Genomic DNA, 8,634 nt, shown 5'->3' with positions numbered 1-8,634 from the left:
GAATACATACTAAAGATATTTCCAATATTCTCAGTTATAAATGTAGATACCAAACAATCAAAACAATATCAAAGACATACAATATCACATTTTAGGCCTACTGGTCAAACACTTTATGTCATGTTTGTTTGGTAAATATGGTAAACACATGCTAGAACTTATTTAATTTGCTCCTGGCTTTTAATGTAGATCTATATAAATAATGATACGAGCAACCCACAGTAATATTTTCACAGCATACAGATTAAAAGATTTGTATAATTATTAAGTTATGACTGTAGTTCACTATACGGCCAGAGGTACAATACTCCATCTCATGAACACTAATCAAGTCTTTCTCGTGTATATTTAGCCTGTGACAAGGTCATTACAACATCAAACTAACCTGATCAGAGGAAAGCTGACCACAGCCTTGAGCTTTCATCTCGTAGAGGTTTTAGTCTTTATTTCAGTCCGAGCAACAAAAGTATCATGGTTTTAATGTAAGATGGCTTGGACGAGCAGCTGGCACCGCCATTTAGACTTTGACCTCCGTGAGTAGCTCGCATTATTGTTTGCTTTATAGATTCAGCCTTGGGAACTGTCCTCATGTTGTTGTAAATCTGATTTATTTTTGACAGAAAGTGTCTAAAGATTTGCTCTATTTATGCCTACGCAATGAGTGAATAAAACTAATAGGCCACAGGATCAGACCACTTGGGACTGGTTTTGTATTCTTGTAATTCTCGTGACATCCTTCCTTAACTTGTTAATGTATCATTCTCAGGTTTAATGTGTCACAGATGCATTTACACAAATCATGAAATTGTCAGTAAAACATAGAGATGCATTATACACAGAGCTGGGTAGTAACTGATTACATGTAATCTGGATTACTTAATCAGATTCCAAAAATTAAGTACTTGTAATTAGATTCAATTACATTTTAAAATACTCGGAATCAGACTACAGTTACTCTTATATTGATTAAATGATTACGTATTTTTTTCTATACAGCAAAAGCATAAAACATAATAATTAACATCCATAATTTCTTTCTTGTTCACCCTCAATTCCTTCTAATTTACAATCAATACAGAAAATGTGCCAAAAATATATCAGACAATATCAGAACATATCACACCTGTTCTGAAAACTGTGCATTGTATAATTGCTAGTGAATTAGACAAATAAACAAAAATACTAAAGGATGCCATTCAATTATGCAACAACAGTCCAGAGCTTGTGCTGTATAGCCAAGGCTATAGGTTGATATGAAATAATTGTAATTAGTAATTGTCTACCTTTCAGTTAATGAATCTGAATTTGAATTGAATTGGCCAAAAAAATTTAAAAACATAAATAAAGTATTCTGGAAATGAAGTGCTCCACCAGTCATAAATATATTTTGTATATTTAATTTCAATTGTATTTCCTAACATCCAAATTCTGCAACCTGTTCACAACCTCAATTCAAATCAAATTGGAATTAGGAATTTGGATTGGAATTTAATAACCTTTTAAATTAATTTCTGACTAGCACACAACCCAGCTTTGTTGAATTCTGTATGCCAACAAGTGTTGATATCTTGTTGACAACTCATAATAAAAGTTCACCACAGCTAACAACAACTCAGCTCATCACAACAGCATTAGAAACACTCCACCCTCTATAATTGTATATAGGAGGTTATATTGTTTCAGCAACTCACATAGAGTGTAGATTGCAAGTTGATGAGCCTTAAGAGTCAATCATAATGCAATAACCCAGCGCAACCAATTGTATTCTGCTGTAACTCCATTACACCAACCTAGAGAAAATTGAATAAAAATAAGGTCTGAGTTACAGCCAAAGGGAACCATAACGAAATCTCTATTTATACTATTATCACACAATGTTGTACAATGTCTATTTATCTTTACAGCTTATTTATTTTTGCATGTTCTATTTATGTATTCTATGTACAGTGTATATATATATATATATATATATATATAGCTTTCAATGTATAATATAAAGAATGTATATATAATTCTTGTTCTGTTCTACAAAGAACGTACATATTTGTAGAACAAGAACACATTGTTTTAATAATGGATACATGGTGCCTAGTAATTTCTTTCTCCTCATCCTCATACAGTATCTGTAGCAATAACACAACCTTAAATTACTACAAGCATTTTTAAGTCCTTAAGCACCATGCATGATGCCTCTGTGAGATCTTCAACACAATTTTTCATCAGCTGAATATTACATTGTGCTCCAAGGACAAAGTTCAACAAAAGAACCTCTATTTTGTTACCAATAGTCCCTTTACATTTAGATCAGAGAAAGAAATTAATAATATTAATTGCTCAAGGAAATAGAAGTACAAACTGTACTAACTGAGTATCTTTCAATCCTAACACCCCCCCATCCCCCGTCCCCAAAAGTCCCCAATCTCAAATCACCACTTCTTGTTCATTAAAAATCAGTGATCTCTTGCTTCACATGTTCCCTGCCTTTGGTTGTTCTGGCACGGCTTGTGAGTGCTGCATCGAAAATCCTCCTCAGGCGGCCAGAGGAACATCAGGAGTGACCCGGAGGCGTCCCACATACAGCGGCCATAATGAAGAGCGGGGAGCTTTGGGAGCTTTCAGCTCAGTGAGCTGTGATGGTGAGGGAGAACTATTCAAAGCCTTATTGAAACGTGAATACACTGAGAAGGATGTCTCCTGTGAGGAACAGGGGCCAGATATCAGGCTGCAGGAGCCGCAGCATCTTTCTCTGCCATGTCACGACCGTGCACTTTTTCCCCCCATGGCTGCATTTGCCCTTGGAATCGGAGTGTTGCTGAAACTACTGCAAGTAATATTGTGTTTTAGACAAATGGTGTCTGAGCATCCACATGTATTACTTTCAAGATCTCCAACCTACACTTCACCAACCAGATGAACACACACACACACACACACACAAATCAGCGGAAAAAACTCGCTTCTGAGTATTGTTGACATGAGACATGAGATTCGTCCCACTAGACATCTTGAACCAAATGAGTCAGGGGAAAATTGAGATGAAAGGAAAGTCAGAAACAGAATTGAGTCTGGAGGAGAAAAAAGCTTTACTCTTTATTTGCTGTTTTAGTACATGAATATTATAAATGAGTTTAAGACCAAGTCTGGATTAAAATTGTGGTAAACAAACAGGATTTTAATGGACGTTATGTCCCTCCTCCACTGAAATCCCCAACCACAAAGCATGCAAACAACAACAACCATGAAAGATTCGCAGCAATATGGAAATCATTGGGCAATGTGGCACAACCAAAGCATGGAATCGACCTCTTACAAATCACACAGTTCCAGAAATATCTGAAACTTTGAACTCTTAAAATTCTTGGATCCCCAAAGAACCTTTCAGTGAACAGAATTATTTATTTTTCTTGTAGTGTGAAGAACATTTGAAAAATCTAAAGAATGTTTTTCCTCTATAAAGAACCTTTTATGGGATGGAAAGGATCAATGGATGATCAAAGTTCTTCATGGAACCATAGATGCCAATAAAGAACCTTTATTTTGAGCTGTGTATGCTGTATTATGCTAAAAAACAGTGGGATCTTCTCTGGCAAATCCAAGACAACTCAAGTAGCATTCTGTCACACAAACAACCTCACTGGCAACCTGTGACAGACATGAGTTCAGACATTTTAGTCGTAATACATTTCTTAATGTTTGATGGGTGAAAAATAGCTACCCTGAAGCAAGACTTGGTATTTTCCAATGACGTGTCAGCTTTCCCCCTAAAGTCCAACTTCTTATTACTTTGCTTCTTATTTGCCAACGTTATTGTTTCAGCCCACTGCTTTCCCCAAGATGAACCAGCAGCTATTATTCAGAGCGGTGGAATTAATTGGTGAATTTCTCACATGCTTTGAGAAATGAATAGATCTACATAATCAATTACACAGTGGAGCTCCAGGACGAGATGAACAAATCCAATTCCCCTAATATAAAACCTAATGAAGTATTCAGCTGGTTTCAGATTAGGGCAGAACTTTACCTCTTTAACCCTATGAGGTCTATGATTGGAAGAAGTAATAATGCCGTGGGTTAAAGTTCTGGAACTCTTTGATGTTTTTGCATCAATTTTGCGATTTAGAGTGAATTTTGAGTGATTGTTTTATATTTTGTCTAAGGATCTGTGGTCTGGAGGAGCTATAATTCCATCTATAAAATATGGTTTAAATGCATATTCCAGTTCAGTACATGTTAAGGTAAACCACTTTTAACAACTTCATTACCAAGACAACATTTCATTGTGTAAGGCAAAAAAAAAAAAAAAAACTTTACAGACTAGTCTGACTGTTTGCACTCTTCTACAAAACTACTGCTCCTCATTTCTGGAGGCCCAGTGTGGAAGCTGTTCAGAATCGGTGCAACGGTTTCCTCTGGCTGCTGATGAAACATCATGACTTGTAATGTTCTGACAGATGGTTGGGTTTTCATAACGTGGATGAATCTTACTGTGCCAATTAGTCTTTAGAAGACTCAGAAAGTGATAATCAAGATTTGTTTCGGGTGTTTTGCATCTTATTTTAGATGTTATGATATTGCAAGCCTACTTTGAAATGTTATTGGAAATTTTATTGTCTCTCTCAGGAGTGAAACTGTAATTTAACTTAAGCTTGGTTACAAAGAAAATGACTCGCATACATCTGAGATTAATTCTATGATGAAAATCATGTATAATGAGACTTGTATATTACTGAATCCATTTTATACAACTGAACTGCAATTATATATGTTCTATAAAAGAAGGAAATGTACTCAAGCAATTATTCCCTTTAACATACACTCGCATTGCTCATTTTTATTTTTACACTTCATTTCCTTCATGTAAAAACATGCACAACCAATTCATAGCAAGTTTTTCTTTATGAGATTTAAGGCTGATGCTTTTTTCCCCCACTGAGGCACATTAACGTCACACATGTGAACGTGTGAGTGTTTTATGGATTTGTAGCATTCAACTCAGCCGTTCTTGAATCCTTCCCTGAAAAAAAAAATTGACAGGATCTATTTCACATGTCTATTAAAGAGCTGACATTTACATGTTTGTCTTCAGGCTCTAGCATTAGGCCAGCACTGATGCAGCTTAATTTCCTCTGTCAAGATGACATGGTGCCTACAAACGATTCTGGCGTGTGGCGTCTCTGTTACGCTTCATCACCTCACACCTGAGGCATTGTAGTCCCTTCAAGTGTATCAAGGGCCATTTCACAGCCCACAAAAATCTAAGCCAGATCTATTTATAGTGTAAAATTGTTTCAAAGTTATATATTATGCCAACTGGAGACGCGCTTTGTTTAGACAAAATGAATCTTTTTGAGGCTCAATAGTCACATTTGACATTGGAACATTTATTATAATGTTAAGATGGATCAGCAGCCGGAGTGGAGAAAGCAAGACGTAAGGGTTTTTTGCAAAAAAAAAAAAAAATCGATTCTCAATAAAAGACAAAGAAAAAAAAGTTAAGAAAAAGAACAAAAAAAAATAGAAACATGTAAAAATGCATAATAAAATAACTATATTTATATTTTACAAATAAAGTGTGTTTACAGACCATGAAACATTTTTAAAGTTGTCCTTCATTTACATTGTTGAGTAGTAATGGAGTAAAGTAGTGACTAACTTAAAGGTATAGTTCATTCAAAAATGGAAATTATGTCACTTACTCTCCATAATGTTTTTCCAAATCCGGTTGATATTCTTCCTCATATTATTATCTAAAATAATGCCCCTGCTACTTTTTTCCAATGGCGAATGGAGATCATGGTTATGATTCCCGTCAACTTTCTCTGTATGGAGGAAGGAAGTCAAGTCAAGTTATACAAGTCGTTTGGAACTACATAAGGAAAATAAGTACATAAATAAATTCGAATTTTGAATTCTGGATCTGAATCTATAATTACATTGAGCTTAGGCATGAGTAGGCATGACAAAACATTAAATAGCTTCAGCTGTATTTAGCATTTGTAAGTCTGATTCATTTAATTAACTTGTTTGATTCAAATGAAGCAGTTACCTACTCAGGGAACCATGGTTACATAAGTAACCTGAGACGATTTATGTTATTTCATTTTTAATTTATCATTGAGAGTAAACAGCATCTTTGTACCTATTTTTTTTTACTGATAAGAGGTTTCTTTGTATTTGACGCTTTCATGAAATGTGGTTTCAAGCCAAATAGGTCAATTTCTGAGTGAGAGTAATCTGTGGAGCACACAGAGTTTATTCACAGCCCCTTAATCTGTCAGCAATGATTATGCAACACAGACATTGTTGATCTAATCGTATAATTTTATTCTCTAATTTATTGTGTAATGTATTGTGAAACATATTTGAATGAAGTAGAAAACAGAAACACTTTGACTCCATAAATATATAAATACCTAAATGCTATTGTTTCTTGTATTCTATCGAAAGTTAGTCCCAAACACCCAGAGCAAATAACATGTGCCTATAATTTTAACACAATATCTTCTCAAGGATTCATGTTGATTACCCCCCATCTCTTACCTAACACCATCTTACTAAATTTACCACTATTAAATTGAAACTTATGCTGAGAAAATTACCTTAAATGAGATTTTGAGAGCATGTTTCATTTTATTCACCCCTCTGCTTCTCATTCTGCACACTTGTAGTGTTCGCCTGAGCCATGGCTGGATTTGTAAGCGAATTTTAAATCAAGGCGCTTCTTCCCCAGCAGTGCTCCTGTTTTTCAGAGACAATGCTCCAACGCCACATGAATATACTGGGTCTTTCGTCTTTTTCCTTTGAACACTACACCAACCACTGGGCCCTCGGCTGCCCTAAACCTCCAACATGGTCTATGCAAATATCCTACCAGAAGCTGCCCTCACCGTACGGATGAGAGACAGATGCATCTGAAAGTTTCAGCGTTTCTCACGAGAGGCCGAAACGGTCCCTTGAACGGGCATATGGCGGCAGCAGATGTGGCTGTTTGTTGGTCAGTTTTGAGATGTTGGATGAATATGCTTTGAATTCAGTTGTTGCACAAGTCACTGCATTCTCTCGAAAGAAGAAGAAATTTCACAGATTTTTCACAGCCAATTAGAAGAATTTCAAATGTTTTCACTGTTACCTGACCGAGACTGCCTCCAGAGTGGATGTGCTTTCCTTTTCATTCATTCATTCATTCATTCATTCATTTAGACTGCAAAATCTATTAATTTAATGGATTAGCCAAAATATTTCAGAAATGCACACACAAAGGACAGACGACAGGTAATACTTAAGCATTTGCTTAACACACAATTTCTAGAACTACAATTCTGCTCATGCATTCCAAAACAACTACTATGCCTGTGCACCTAAAATATCCCCCTATTAGGGCTAAGTCGGGGGGGCCACTTCTACACCACAGGTCTAAACACAGAATATAAAGTAAAAATGTCAGGTAATTATAACAAAGTAAATCACAATTTATACATTCAGAGTTCGTTTAGTCGACCATCAATCTGGCCAATGGAAATTAAAACAACATGGACCCCTGAAACCAGCTTTGTAACTTCAAAAAGACATTACATACAAACATAATGCATTATATGCTTACAAAATCCTAATGTTAAACAGGTCAAAACACAAAATATAAAAAATAAGGAAATCCTGCACCAAAGACAATGCAAATCACTGTCCTTCATTTCTTGATTGATGCACTTGTTACTATGAAAAGCTTTCTGCGAAAACTCCTACCTTGTATTTTACTTTCTCAGACTGAAAGGAGCCAATTAACAGTTGAACTGCTTCTGATCTATCTATCTGATGACTCACAACGGAACTGATTTCTTACAATGTTGATAAGACAAAAACTGACTCACTTTAACAAATGAACATATTAACAGCTAATTTCCTTCAGTCGTAAGTCTTAACGTATTGCAGATAAACGAGGGCAGTCTTCTAAAGTAAAATCTTCTAAAGTCTTCTAAAGTAAAATCTTGAAGCAGAGAGCAATTCACTGGTAAACAGTAAAAAAATGTTAGCCATCTGCACAGGTTGTCAGAGTTCGCTCACAAGGCATCTGTTCAACGTTTGGGAAACTTCTCTCACTCACAGCTAACCTACGGGTAATTAATAAATGATTTTGAGTATGTCACATGTGACATCCATCAACACTTGTGTAAGAGACTTGCAGCGCTAAGCACTGCTCTAGATGCAGCTAATTAAAATTTTTGTGATAAAATAATTAGCCTCTCTTGCAGACAATGGGCTGGAAAATTCCTCTTCCTAATAATTAAAATAAGAAGATAAGAAAGTGGGAAACAGTCTTTGTAGAGAGTGTGGCAGCAATCCATTGCAGCTTTTTGTACAAAGAATGTTGGGTACAACTATGAGCATGTTTGACAATTATTTTGTAACAATATGCTCTAGATGCAGCTAATTAAAATTTTTGTGATAAAATAATTAGCCTCTCTTGCAGACAATGGGCTGGAAAATTCCTCTTCCTAATAATTAAAATAAGAAGATAAGAAAGTGGGAAACAGTCTTTGTAGAGAGTGTAGCAGCAATCCATTGCAGCTTTTTGTACAAAGGATGTTGGGTACAACTATGAGCATGTTTGACAATTATTTTGTAACAATATACGTCAAT

This window comes from Sinocyclocheilus rhinocerous, unplaced genomic scaffold, assembly GCF_001515625.1.
Source record: "Sinocyclocheilus rhinocerous isolate Xijiao unplaced genomic scaffold, SAMN03320098_v1.1 scaffold1214, whole genome shotgun sequence".
Taxonomy (NCBI): domain Eukaryota; kingdom Metazoa; phylum Chordata; class Actinopteri; order Cypriniformes; family Cyprinidae; genus Sinocyclocheilus; species Sinocyclocheilus rhinocerous.
The sequence above is the reverse complement of the archived record's forward strand: the minus strand, read 5'-3'. Positions refer to the sequence as shown.